The sequence below is a fragment of the Eumetopias jubatus genome, unplaced genomic scaffold, assembly GCF_037043125.1.
Source record: "Eumetopias jubatus isolate StellerSeaLion01/CBP00866 unplaced genomic scaffold, mEumJub1_p1.0 scaffold_11, whole genome shotgun sequence".
Classification (NCBI taxonomy): domain Eukaryota; kingdom Metazoa; phylum Chordata; class Mammalia; order Carnivora; family Otariidae; genus Eumetopias; species Eumetopias jubatus.
Window position 1 is genome coordinate 2,895,722 of NW_028274817.1, and position 14,396 is coordinate 2,910,117.

Consider the following 14,396-nt stretch of genomic DNA (forward strand, 5'->3'; position numbering starts at 1 on the left):
CCAGGGATGAGGGGCACTTCTGTGAAGCCGTTGGCTGGGATGAGGTGGCAGTCCCTGGCTATGGTGTAGAGCAGAATTCACTGGAGAGTGGAAGGATGGGCGGAGAAGCAGCCTGACGTAACTAAAATAACACTAGGCTTAAAGGCAGGGAATGGGGATCTTAGGTCTGGCTTTTTTGTGCGTGTGGTATGCAGTGAGATCTGGGGAAAGACTCTTCTGTTCTCTGACGGAATTTTCGTATGTGAAAACCATGGTGGTTGGATCAGGTAATGGCTTAAGACCCCCACGGCTCTAGTAGAGTAAGCCTTATGGCCCACTGAAGGAGCAGCTCCCGGCTTTGCTCCCATTAGCACCCAGCCAAGCAAGCTGACTAACAGTTTGTAACCTGACAGTCAGTGGAAGGAAGCAATGGGTGTTGGAAGGGGCTCATGAAACCCTGGTGTACTGGTTTACACAAAACTAACCAAGCAGATGGTGATCATGTCTACCCCAGTGTATGCCCTCCATGACAGATAAGCAGACCCGTGCTAAACCAAGTAAAGCTTTTTTCATTTTATTTTGTTTCATTTCTTTTTGTCTTTCGTGATGTAGACATGAAATAAGAGCTCTGTTAAGGCATTCATATGTGAGAGAAGCTCTCCTTCTTGGAAATCCCCTTGGCAGTACAGAATCGGGCACAAAAATGTCAAGGTCCAGACTTCTGCCTGTGGGAAAATGGAAACGTACCCTTCCCATTTTCCCACTGAGTACAACTAAAACCTCTGGACATTATATATAAAATCAACATAAGAAGACCCTGAAAAGTGGAGAGAAGAAGGGACCTTGGGACCTGAGGAACAATGTGGTGGTGAGTTCTCTGGGTTTTTGCCTCATAGATCTCAGACACGGACCTGAGGAAGCTGGCAACCCCAAAATGCCAATGGGCACTGACGAAAAGTTCCCGACAAAAGCCTACTCTCTTTAGCTAAAGGGCCAGGAAAGGGGCAGCCCACCAAGGCAGAAAACTTTTATACAAGAACTGCTCTCACTCAGCTAAACACCACAGGAAAACTTGTGGTCCCATCAAGTCCCAACATCAGGGGCCAAGTGGGGGCCTAGACTCCACCCCTACCCAGCAGCAATGATTTATTTCTCCCTGTCCCCGCTAGGGTGGTATCAGAGGAGGCCTAAGAGAGAGTCAGGACCTTTGCTCTGCACAGTGGTAATGAGTCCACATCCCATCATTGTCAATGTCCGTGGAGATCACAAGGGGAACCGCAATGAGGCCCTCCTACCGGTCCCAGCCAGGACAGTATCAGTGAAAGCCTAGTAGGGAGCTAGAACTATCACTACTACCCAGGAGTAATGAGGCACCCCAACCTCCTCGGTGTCAATGAAGGCTAAGTGGGGAACCTGGCAGAAATGAGATGGTGCTCCACTCCCTGCCGAAGCATTGTCCGAGGAAGTCAGCTAAAACACAAGATCTAAATAAGTGCTGAAATAAGAGAACTGTCAACCCAGAATCTTATACCCAGTGAAAATATGCTTCAGGTATGAAAGGGCAATCAAGATACTCTGAGATAAAGGAAAGCCAAAAGGATTTGTTAGTAACAGACCATTCCTAGGAGGATGGAGAAAGGGTGTTCTCTAATCAGAAAGGAAGTGATCAAAGAAGGAATTTTGGACACCACCAGGGAAGAATGAACAATGGAAAGAAAAAAATATGGGTAAATATAATAGACTTTCTTTCTCTCAAGTTTTCTAAATTATGTCTGATGGTTGAAGCACCAATTATAACATTGCATGTTATGGTTCTAAATGTTATGTGGAAGAAATATTTAACACAATTACATTATAAACAGGGGAGGGTAAAGAGGTGGAAAGAGAAGTAAGGTTTCCATACTTCACTCAAACTGGTAAAATATTGACATCAGTAGACTATTACAAGTTATGTGTGTATGATACAATACCTAGAGTAACCACTAAAAACGGCATACAAAAAGATGCATGTGAAAACACTATACATGAATCATCAAATGGAATTTCAAAAAATGTTCAAGTAACCTATAGGAAGTCAGGACAAAGAAAATAAAGAAACAAGAACAGAACAAACAAAATAAAAATAAATTGGTAGACTTAAGCATTAACTACCAGTAAGTTCATTAAAATGAAAATGATCCAGGGGTGCCTGGGTGGCTCAGTTGTTTAAGCGTCTGACTTGAGCTCAGGTCATGTCTCAGGGTCCTGGGATCAAGCCCTGCACTGGAATCCCTGCTCAGCAGGGAGCCTGCTTGTCCCTCTCCCTCTGCCCCTCCCCCCACTCGTGCTCTCTCTCTCTCTCTCTCTCTCTCTCTCTCTCAAACAAAATATCTTTTAAAAAATGAAAATGATCTAAATCTGCCAATTACAAGACAGACATTGGCAGAGTGAAACAACAACATGACAAAACTACATGCTGTCTATGAGATGCTCATTTCAAATATAATGATATGAACAGGTTGAAAGTAAAAGGTGAAAAAAGACATATCATGCAAATGTTAATAAAAAAATAGTAATGGGGTAGCTCTGGTATTAGCAGATAAAGTAAACTTCAGAACAAAGAAAATTACCAGAGACAGAGAGGGGCATTACATAATGATAAAAGGGTCAATCCACCAAGAAGACATAGTAATCCTAATTGTACACACACCAAACAACAGAACTGCATGACATATGAAGCAAAAATCAAAAGAGCTGAAAGGAGAAATAGAAAAATTCTCATTTATAGTGGAGACTTCTTCTCTCAACAGCTGATAGAACTAGACAGAAAATCAATACAAAGAACTCAACAACATCATCATCTAACAGGATCTAATTGACATTTATGGAACACTCCACCAAAAAACAGTAAAATTTACATTCTTTTCAAGCACCCAAGGAATATATACCAAGATAGACATATTCTGGACAACAAACCAATCCACAGACATTTAAAGAATTGAGATAATACATGGTGTTTTCTCTGACTATAATGGGATCAAATTAGGGAACAACAACAGAAAGACAATAGGAAAATCTCTAAACTAAACTAAACAACACACTAAAAAAAATCTATGAGTCAAAGAAGAGGTCTCAAGAGAAATTTTAAAAATACATTTTACTGGAGTGTGTGGGTGGCTCAGTTGGTTAAGTGTCTGAAGTCTCAATCTCAGCTCAGGTCTTGATCTCAGGGTCATTTGTTCAAGATCCACGCTGGGCATGGAGACTACTTTATAAAAATACATTGAACTGAATGAAAACAAAAATACAATATATCAAAATTTGTAGGACACAGGTAAAGCTAGAGGGAAATTTACAGTACTAAATTCTTACAATAGAAATGCGGGAGAAGTCTAAAAACAATATGTTTCCAAATAAGATACCAAGAAAAAGAAGAGCAAAATAAACCCAAAACAAACAGAAGGAAGGGAATATAAAGAATAGATACAGATATTAAAATTATATTGAAAACAGAAAAAAATGAAGCCCAGTGGAAAAAAGGTGGTTCTTAGAAAAAATATATATATAATTCACAAGCATCTAGAAAGACTAACAAAAGGAAAAGAGGGAAAACACAAATTACCAATATTGGAATGAAAAAGAGAATATTACTACTGATTCTGTAGACATGTAAAGAATAATAAGGAAATACTAAAAGCATCTCTACCCACGCGAATTTGGAAATTAGATGAAATGGGCCAATTATTCTAAAAGCACAAACTACCAAAATTTACTCAATATAATTATTAAAGGAATTAAGTTCATAATTAAAAAAAAAAACGCCAGAAAATGAAAACTCCAGGCTCAGACAGTTTCACTAGAATTATACCAGTTGTTTAAAGAAGACTTAGCACCAATTCTACATAATCTCTTCAGAAAATAGAAGAGGAGGGGACACTTTCCAACTCACTGTGTTACCCTGACAGCAAAGATGAAGAATGTACAAAGAAGACTACAGACTAATATTTCTCATGCACAGAAACACAAAAATCCATAACAACGTTTTAGCAGTTTATAAGAAGAATTATATATTATGATCAAGTCAGGTTTATTCTAGGGATGCAAGGCCCACATTATCCACCATATTAACAAGCAAAATAGTAAAGATCATATGATCATCTCAAAACAATATTGAAAAAGAACAAAGTTGAAGGAGTCACGCTTTCCAATTTTAAAACTTACTACAAAACAACAGTAATCAAAACAGTGTGCTACTGGCATAAGGACGGACGTATATGCCAATGGAATAGGCTTGAGAATCCAGAAATAAACCCATAAATCTACAGCCAATTTATTTTCAGAAAGGGTGTCAAGATTATTCAGTGGAGGAAAGAATAGTCTCCTTAACAAATGATGCTGGGACAAATGGATAGTCACATGCAAAAGAATGAAGTTGGACCCCCTACATCATACCATATACAAAAACCAACTCAAAATGGATCAACCTAAACACAGGAGCTAAAACTATAAAACATGTAGAAGATAACATAAGGGAAGATCTTTATAACATTGGATTTGGCAAAGGATTCTTAGATAGGACACCAAAAGCATGAGCAACAACAACAAAATAGATAAACTGGACTTCATCAAAATTAGAAACTTGCACATCAAAGGACATTATCAAGAAAATGAGACAGCCTACAGAATGAGAGAAAACTATTGCAAATCATATATTTGAAAAGGATCTAGTATGAATTAGAATGTATAAAGAACTGTTACAACAATGAAAAGACAAACAATACAATCTAAAAAACGGACAAAAGACTTGAATAGACGTTTCTCCAAAGAAGATACACTTTGGGCCAACAAGCCCATGTAAAGATGCTCAATACCATTAGGCCTAAGGGAAATGCAAATCAAAACTATGATATACCACTTCCCACCCATTAGGATAGCATAATTAAAGGAAAATAACAAGTGTTGGCAAGAATGTGGAAAAATCAAAACCCTCGTACATTCCTAATGAGAATTTAAATGTCATGGCTGCTGTGGAAAACAGTTTGGCAGTTCCTCAAAAAGTAAAATGTAGAATTACCATCTGACCCTGCAATTCCACTCCAAGTATATATCCAAAAGAATCAAAAATAGGTACTCAAACACTTTTACACAATCTTCTTAAGTGCATCATTCATGATAACCAAAAGGTGGAGATAACCCAAATGTCCATCAGTGTATAAATGGATAAACAAATTTTGGTACAACCATACTGTGGACTGTTATTCTACCATTCAAAGGAATGAAATACTGAGAAAGGCTAGGACATGGATGAACCTTGACAACATTACACTAAGTGAAAAGAAGCCTGTCGTAAAAAGTCACATATTGTATGAAATTATATGAAATGTCCAGAATAGGTAAATCCATAGAGAGAAATCAGATCGGTGTTTGCTAGGCGCTGGGGGGAGGGGAGAATGGAGAATGACTGCCTAATGAGTATTGGGTTTTATTTCAGGGTGATGTAAACTAGATAAAGGTGATGCTTTAGTACATTGTGAATGTATTAAATGACACTAAATTGTTATGCGACTTTCGTCTTTAAAAAAATAGCGACAACACTAAATACTGGCCACAATGAGAGAAACCAGATCATTCACACATTGCTGGTGGCAATGAAAAGTCACTCTGCGAAAACAGTCACTGCAAAACTGGCAGTTTCTTTAAAAACTAAACACACAACCATTAGATGACCCAGCAACTGAACTCCTGGGTATTTATCCCAGAGGAATGAAGACTTGTGTTCACACAAAATTTTGTAAACGAGTGTTTAGAGTAGCTCTATTCATAGTAGCCAAAAAAGGGAAACAACCCAGAAGTCCTTCAATGGATGAATGGTTAAGCAAACTGGTGCATGTATACCATGGAATACTACTCAGCAATATAAAGACATGACTGCTGATCCATACAATGACCCGGATGAATCTGCAGAGAATTATGCTGAGTGAAAAAAGTCAATCCCCCAAATTTACATACTGCATAATTGCATTTCTGTAACAATCTCAAAATGACAAAACTATAGAAATGGACTGATTAGTGGTTGCCAATGGTTAAGGAGGGAGTGAGTGTCAGAAGGAAGTGGATGTATCCACAAATGGGCAACATGAGGGATTCATGTGGTGACGGGAATGTTCTGTACCTTGGCTGTATGTACCAATGTCAGCATCCTGGTTATGATATCGTACTATAGTTTTGCCAGATGTTATCATTAGGGGAAGTTGGTTAAAGGGTATGTGGGACCTATTTGGATTATTCCTTACAATTGCATGTTCACTTACAATTATCTCAAAACAAAAAACTTCTATTAAAATCATACGATCACATCATTTGATGCAGAAAAAGCACTTCACAAAATTCAACATCCATTCATGATAAAAACTCTCAGAAAACCAGGAATAGAGGGGAACTTCCTCAACTTGATAAAGAATGTCAATAATAAACCTACAGCTAACATCACCCTTAATGATTAAAGAATAAATGCCTTCCTTATAAGACTGTTAACAAGGCAAGTATATCTGCTCTCTTTACTGCTTAAATCAATATGTCGTACACCTTAAACTCACACAATGTCGTATGTCAAATATCTCTCAATTAAAAAAACAAAAACAAAACAAAACAAAAACATAGTAGCATAGTACTGGGAAATTCTAGCTAGTCCATTAAGCTAAGAAAATGAAATGAAAGACATACGTGTTAGAAAAGAAGTAAAACTATTTCTATTTGCAGTTGGCACAATTGTTTATGTGGAAAACATTAAAAAATTTACAAAGAAACTCCTAGAACCAAGAAGAGAGTTCAGGAAGGTCTGAGATACAAGATCAATGAATAAAAATCAATTGCACTTATATGTGCCATCAATGAATAAATGGACACTGGGATTAAAAATACAATACCATTGAGGCACCTGGTCGTGAGCCTGAGATGGAGCCCCGAGTCAGGCTCCATGCTGGATGTGAAGCCTGCTTGGGATTCTCTCTCTCCCTTTCCTTCTGCCAACCCCCACCTCCGCAAAATACAATACCATTTACTATTGCCCCAAAACTTCCAGGTGAAAACTAAGCAAAACATGTATAGGACTCATATGCTGAAAACTATGCAGCACTGATGAAAGAAATAGGAGAAGAGCTAAGTGAATGGAGGGATATTCCATGTTCATAGATTAGAAGGCTCAACATATTAAAGATGTCGATTTTTCCCAAATTGATGTACAGCTTTAACCAATTCCTATCAAAATCCCAGCAAGACTTTTTTAAAGATTTTATTTATTTATATGAAAGAGAGAGAGAGAGAGTGTGAGCAAGGGGAGGGGCAGAGGGAGAAGCAGACTCCCTACTAAGTATGGAGCCCAACATGGGGCTCAACCCCAGGACCCTGAGATCAGAACCTGAGCAGAAGTCAGATGCTTAACTGACTGAGCCACCCAGGTGCCCCGAAATCCCAGCAAGGATTTTTGTAGATACAGACAAGATTATTCTAAAATAAATGGAATAATATTCCAAAATTAAATGGAAAGGCAAAGGAAGTAGGAGGGTGGAAACAATTTTGAAAAAGAAGAGTAAAGTGGAAGGAATCAATCTATCCAATTTCAAGACTTATTATATGGTCTCAGTGATCAAGATCATGTGGTATTGGCAGAGGGACAGACACACAGATAACTGAAATAAAACAGAGAACCCAGAAAAAGACCCACACAAATACGCCTAACTGATTTTTGGCAAAAGTGCAAAAGCAATCTGGTGCAGGGATAATAGCATTTTTAACATGGGGTTCTGGAACAGGTGAACATCTATAAGCAAAAAATGAACATCAAACTCAACCTCATCCCTTACACAAAAACTAACTCAAAATGGACCATGGAGTTAAATATAAGAGTCAAACTATACAAGTTTCAGGGAAAAAAGTAGAACATCTGTAGGATGTAAAGCTAGGCAAAACGTTCTTTCTCAGATATGATACCAAAAGCATGACCCATAAAAAGAAATATAGACAAATCAGACCTTATCGAAAATATAATCTTTTGCTCTGTGAAAAGATCCTGTGAATAGGATGAAAAAACAAGTTACAGACTGGAAGTAAGTATGTGCAACCTCATATCTGATAAAGGACTAGTATCTAGAATATATAAAGAATCTCAACACTCACTGGTAGGAAGACAAACTACTATCCAAGTAGAAAATGGGCAAAAGATGTGAAAAGACATTGTACTTCCAAGTTTCTACAGGTGGCGAATAAGCACATACAAAGATGTTCAATATCAGTAACCATTAGAGAACTGCAAATTAAAACCACAAAGCAATACTCTTGCATACATATCAGAATGGCTAATATAAAAAAATGGTCATGATGGCAAAAACAGGTGAGAATGTGGAGAAGCTGCCGGTCAGAATGTAAAATTGTACAGACGCTCTGTAAGACTGTTTGGTACTTTCTTCTAAGAGTAAGCATGAAAGTATCACAGGACACGGCAATTGCACTCCAGGGCATTTATCCCGAAGAAACGAAAATGTATGTCCACACAAAAGACCTGTAGGGAGACTCATTAGAAAAAAACCCATGGCAGTATCGATTTCCTGGTTTTGATATTATACAAGTGGGATATAAGGTGTAACCACCGGGGGCCTCTCTACCATGTTTGAAATTTTCCCTGAACCTGTAATTCCTTCAAAAAAAGAAGCGAAATGCTATTCAAAACAGATGTCAATGTTCAGATCCAGGGGGACACTGATTCTTCTTCTTGCTTCTGGGACATGTCCTAAGTAGCATTCCTTTTTAAAGCAACATACAGAAGTTTGTACAGACCTTTTTATTCTTTAAAAAACAATTCCCACCCAAATCTTTCTTGAGTGTTTCAGGGGCCAAGCCTGAGGCCTTGGCTGTAACCTCACTCAAACACTAGGGTCTGGGGACAAAATGGCATATAATGTACAATGCACCCAAAGAGAACTGGGAAAAAGAGACCCTATTTACCGCAGAGGCCATCACTAACTCCCCGGCCCAGCATCTGGAGCCCGTGTGGGGGACGGAGGCCGGGATCTTATTTCAGGGCTGGCAACACAAAACCTATCGACATCAAACAAGCTACCCATTCAGCTCTAAAGAAAAAAGGCAAAAAAAAAAAAAAAAAAAAAAAAAGCCGCTTTTGCTTTTAAAGACTCCACTCTACTGATTTCTTGTCCTGCCCCTTTGTGGCTCCCAGCAGCCAACGTAAAGGGGACAAGTGGGGGTAATGGCCAGAGCTTCCAGAACAAAGGCTTGATTCTCTGGTCCGAAGTAGCAGCTTACTGGCTCAGCACCACAGCCGCGCACTTAGGTACTGGGGGGACCCGGGGCTGGGGAGCACAGCCAATGGAGGGGGTGCTGACAGGAGGTCCCCGCCCGGAAATTGTCTTTGTTTGGTCCAAGTCGGAAGGGATCTCCCACCCCCAGCATACCGGCCTCGGGCCGTGGTCTCGGTTCCTCTTTCCCTCTAGATGAACCTAGGCCTGGGAAACAACCCGTGGGCAGACCTTTCTGTCCACAGCAGGGGTCCACCACCTTTCCATCCCTGAGACCCGCCTGGGCTCCTCGTCCCCTGGCAGCGCCCATGAGCACCTGTTCGGGAAGCCTTTGCCCCTCGCATAAAAAGAAACCAACTCCCAGCAATTGTTCTTACCCAAGCACAGTCCAGGGCTGTAGGGGAACCCCAGAGCCATCTGCCACACACACTTTGGATTTCATTCCCACAAATCCATGTGCATTCAACTTTCCACTTCATACATATCCACGTTCGGCCTCCATAAAGAAAGAAAACGTGCCCCATCCTCAAATATGTGGCTGCCCCAGGGAGATGCATTGCTTTGTGACTTTGTAGCCTGTGCCCGTGGGCATTAGGGTGAGGCAAGGGGCGTTCTCATACCTCAGCTTCAGAACAGAGGCCTGTGGGCAGTCTCTGTTTCCCCCTCAGGCTCTAAGCACATACCTGGGACCCCCTGGCCACCCACACCCAGAGCTCTGAAGGCACACTAGTACCGCTGGGGTTATCGCTGGCTCACCCCACCCCGTGTTAGCCACGTCTCTAGTGCCTGATTTCTTGCTTCCCGGGTCTGTGGACTCTGCCAGATCCCTCATGTCCACCTCCAAGTGCCATTTGGGGCCAGCTTTACCTTGCTGCCGCCCGGCTGCAGGCATGACCGAGGAAGGAAACCAGGAGCCAAGTTAAAGGCACTTGGCAAGGAAGGAAGGGGAGCAATGCAAGCCTGAAATCTTCTTTAAAAGCCAAAGGAAGGGCGCCCGGGTGGCTCAGTCAGTTAAGCGTCTGCCTTCGGTTCAGGTCATGATCCCAGGGTCCTGGGATAGAGCCCCGCAGACGGGTTCCCTGCTCAGCGGGGAGTCTGCTTCTCCTCAGCCCCTCCCCCTGCTTGTGCGCATGCTCTCTCTCAAATAAATAAATAAAATCTTTTTAAAAAAATAAAAGCATAAAGGAGTTCTGCCCTTGCCCCCCAGCCGCTACCATTTCGGCCAGGAATAGCCTTGGGCTTCGGACTGGAAGGTCCAAACAGCATGCTACGCTGTGAAGCCGAGTTGGGCGCCTACTTCACAGGCGCACTGACAGACCTGAGTGTGTCTCTCATCCTAACTGCTTCTTCCTCTGTGTCCCCTGGATGCGGCGAGGGTGAGGAGACAGGCTCAGCCATTCCCAGTGTGACCCCTGAGGCCATGATGTCCCACCCCGAGGCACCAGGTTGTTGGGCAGATTTTTGGTCAGGATAGAAGACATTCAATAGAAGAGCCCTCATTTTTCAAGGGTCAAATTTAGCCCCCAAAGCAAAGAAAAAGCCAAAAGACCTCCAGGTTTCAAGTGGGCTTGTGGAAGAACAGATCTGCAGTGTTGATGGATAAATAATTCAAATCAGTTTCCAAACATGCACACTAGTGCTGTGTGTTGAATTGTGTCTCCTTCCCATATTTTACAATGTGGCTTTATTTGCAAATAGGGTCATTGCAGGTGTCAGGAGTTAAGACGAGGTCATCCTGGAGTAGGGTGGGCCCTTAATGCAGTATGACCAGCGTCCTTATAGAAAGGGGACATTTGGACCCAGAGGGAGAACATCATGCGAAGACTGCACTGATGCCGCCACGAGCCAAGGAACCACCAAGCCCTAGAAGAAAGAGCAAAACAGGTCCTTCCGTGGCCCCTTCAGAGGGAGTGCAGCCCTCCTGACACCTCGATCTCAGAATTCTACTTTCCAGGGCTGTGAGAAAACAGACGTGTGGGGTTTAGGGCGCCCTGTTTGTGGAATTTTGTTATGGCAGCCCCAACAAACTCACACGCCGGGGACAGAAATGTTTGTAGGGGAAGGCACAGGTACCAGCGAGGACTGGCCCGTGTCCGCAGCACAGCACACTCACTGGTTACTCTGAGCTTCTGGGCTCACTTACTATTCTGTGGTGAAAGATTCTCTCTCATTAGGATGACTAAGAGCTGGAGTGTTCATAGCCCAGGGCCGTCTTTGGCTCTGGGCACTTACAGAACACCCAGTTCTGGACTCTTTATTTCTCCCAGGTGGCTCTGAACCAGAGCATGTGACACAGTGCTTTGCTCATGGCAAACAGTTTGTAAAATTTTGTAGACAAAAGTGGGGGTCGGGGGGAGCGTGTGGGAATGGAGAAGAAGCAAGGACATGAAGGGAAGGAGGATTCCCTTGGCTTGATGACTGGCTGCATACAGACCAGGAAGCTAAGGCCACACCTACCTTCCAGAACTTCCAGGCCAGACAGTGGGAAGAAGTGTGGGGCTGCTGATAGGCAGAGAGCGCTGCATGAGGCACAGACCGAGCAGCTCGCAGCCATCCATCATGGCCACTGTGGCTGCTAACTATCAGCAGGTCACCCTGCTCGAACAGGTACCGGCTAACTATTCATAATTACTATCTGCCACTCACAGTCTTGGTGTTAAGCTGGGCGTGAGTCAGGTAGGATGCCCTGGCTCCAGCAGGATTCAGACCCGGGAGAAGCAGGTAGAACCCAGGCTGAAGACAGGCAGGTCAAGGGTTAAAGAGGCCAGGCGTCTAGATATCAGTACAGGCAGGACTTTGGAGCCCAATGAAGTAGGAAGGCAGGGTTCTCAGTCATAAGTTATGGGGCTCTGGAAAAGCAGCTTCATCTTAAAGACTCAGTGTCCTCATGTGTAAAACGCAAAGTTCTATACAGAAATATAACCGCCACCAGTGGGTGCCCACCATGAGCCAGGCATCTGGCTTGGCAATGTACACAGCATTTCCACTGGCTCTCTCCAACATTCCTACATGGCACACATGAAGAGCTCCCTCTGTGCCCCCATCACGCATGGCGGGAAGTACTTGGTGAACGTTTGGCTCCCCTGTAGTCTGTAAGCTCCCCGAGGTCAGCACAAGCTTGAGTGGAAGGCTGGACTGGAACCCTCTAAAGCAGTCCCTCAGCCTAGAGCCTCGATGACTCGGTGTGTTGGCGCCCATGTGTCCTCAGGAACGCGTAACACATCCTTCATTGTGTCCATTTGAAAGGACTGCTCCGACAACGTGAAGAGCTGCAAGGCATGTAATTATAGCTTTGTGCTAATAAATGTATCAATATTCTAAAACACTGCTTTTGCCTTTTAAAAGTTGACTTTAAAAAGCCCAAAGTGGTATGGAAAAATTAGAATCCTCAAATATTGCCGGTGTGAATGTAAAATGGTGCAGCCACTCTGGAAAACAATTTGGCAGTTGCTGAACAAGTTAAACATAGAGTAGCTACATGATTCAGCAATTCCGCTCCTGGTTATATATCCAAGAGAACTGAAAGCACATCTACACAAAAACTTGCACATGAATGTTCATAGTAGCACTATTCACAATAGCCAAGAGGTTTAAACAACCCAAATGTCCATCAACTGGACATGGAATGGAGAAGCAAAATGTGGTCTATCCGTATGATGAAATGTTATTCAACCATAAAAAGGAATGAAGTGTGACACATACTAAACATGTATGGAGGAACATGGAGGAACCTTGAAATCATGATGCTAAGTAAAAGATGTCAGGCACAAGGGACCACCACATATTGTATGATTCCATTTATATGGAACGTCCAGAACAGACAAGTCTGTAGAGAAAGAAAGTAGATTTGTGGTTGCCTAGCCACTGAGTGTGGCTCTCTGACTGGGCCACCCAGGCACTCCTGATTATACTTTGGACATGGGGAGAGGGGAGAATGTGGAGTGACGGACACGGGTTTCTTTTGAGGGTGATAAAAATGTTCTAGAATTAATTGTGAAGATGGTTACACATGCCTGGGAGTACGAAGAACTCATTCACTTGTACACTTTCAGAGTGAATTGTATGGTATGTGAATTATATACTAATTGAGCTTTTTTATAAAGCCCAAATTGTTATCACTCCTTAATCTGACTTGGGGTTTTAGAAAGATGTTCCTTTTAAGGATTTTTTTTTTTTTTATTCATTTGAAACACAGAGATACAGAGAGAGAGAGCATGAGCAGGGAGAGAGGCAGAGGGAGAGGGAGAAGCAGGCTCCCTGCTGAGCCAGGAGCCCGATGTGGGGCTCGATCCCAGGACCCTGGGATCATGACCTGAGCCGAAGGCAGACGCTTAACCGACTGAGCCACCCAGGCGCCCCAAGATGTTCCTTTTAGAAAAAGGATGAATCATCTTGTGTTTGGAGAAAAGAAAGTTTATATCCTCTACACTTTTTTTAAGGTTTTTATTTTAATTCCCGGTAGTTACCAGAGTGTAATATTAGGTTCAGGTGTATGATATAGTGAGTCAACACTTCCATCCATCACCCGGCGCTCATCACAACACGTGCACTCTTAGTCCCCGTCACCTGTTTCCCCCATCCCCCACTCACCTCCATTCTGGTGACCATCAGTGTGTTCTCTAGAGTGAAGAGTCTGTTTCTTCCTTTGCCTCTCTCTCTCTCTCTCTCTCTCTCGGTTTTCCCTGTGCTCCTTTGTTTTGTTTCTTAAATTTCGCATGTGACTGAAATCATACGGTAGTTGTCTTTCTCTGACTGACTTATCTCGCTTAGCATGATACTCTCTAGCTCCATCCATGTCACTGCAAATGGCAAGCGTTCAATTCTTTGTTATGGCTGGATAGCATTCCACTGCATATATATACCATCTTTTCTTTGTCCATTCATCTATCCTCTACTCTTAGTTAAGACTGGCTCCTTGTGAAATGTGATGTCAATGGCCCTTTTCTCCTGTTGCTGGTGACCTTTCCCCAGTGACCTACATCATTAGTGAAAAACGTAACCAAGTTGATGTGGAAATGATATCTCAAGCTCTGGTTGATTATACTTTTATTTTTTTAAGATTATATTCATTTATTTGACACAGAGAGTGCGCACAAGCAAGGGGAGTGGCAGGCAGAGGGAGAGGGAGAA

The 14,396-nt window shown here is 42.4% G+C and overlaps 1 protein-coding gene across 1 annotated transcript in view; it reads right to left on the bottom strand.

Annotated features, from left to right (window-relative positions):
• Positions 1-14,396, bottom strand: part of MAMLD1 (mastermind like domain containing 1) — a 115,061-nt gene that overhangs the window by 56,420 nt on the left and 44,245 nt on the right. The gene's annotated exons all lie outside the window — the stretch shown is intronic.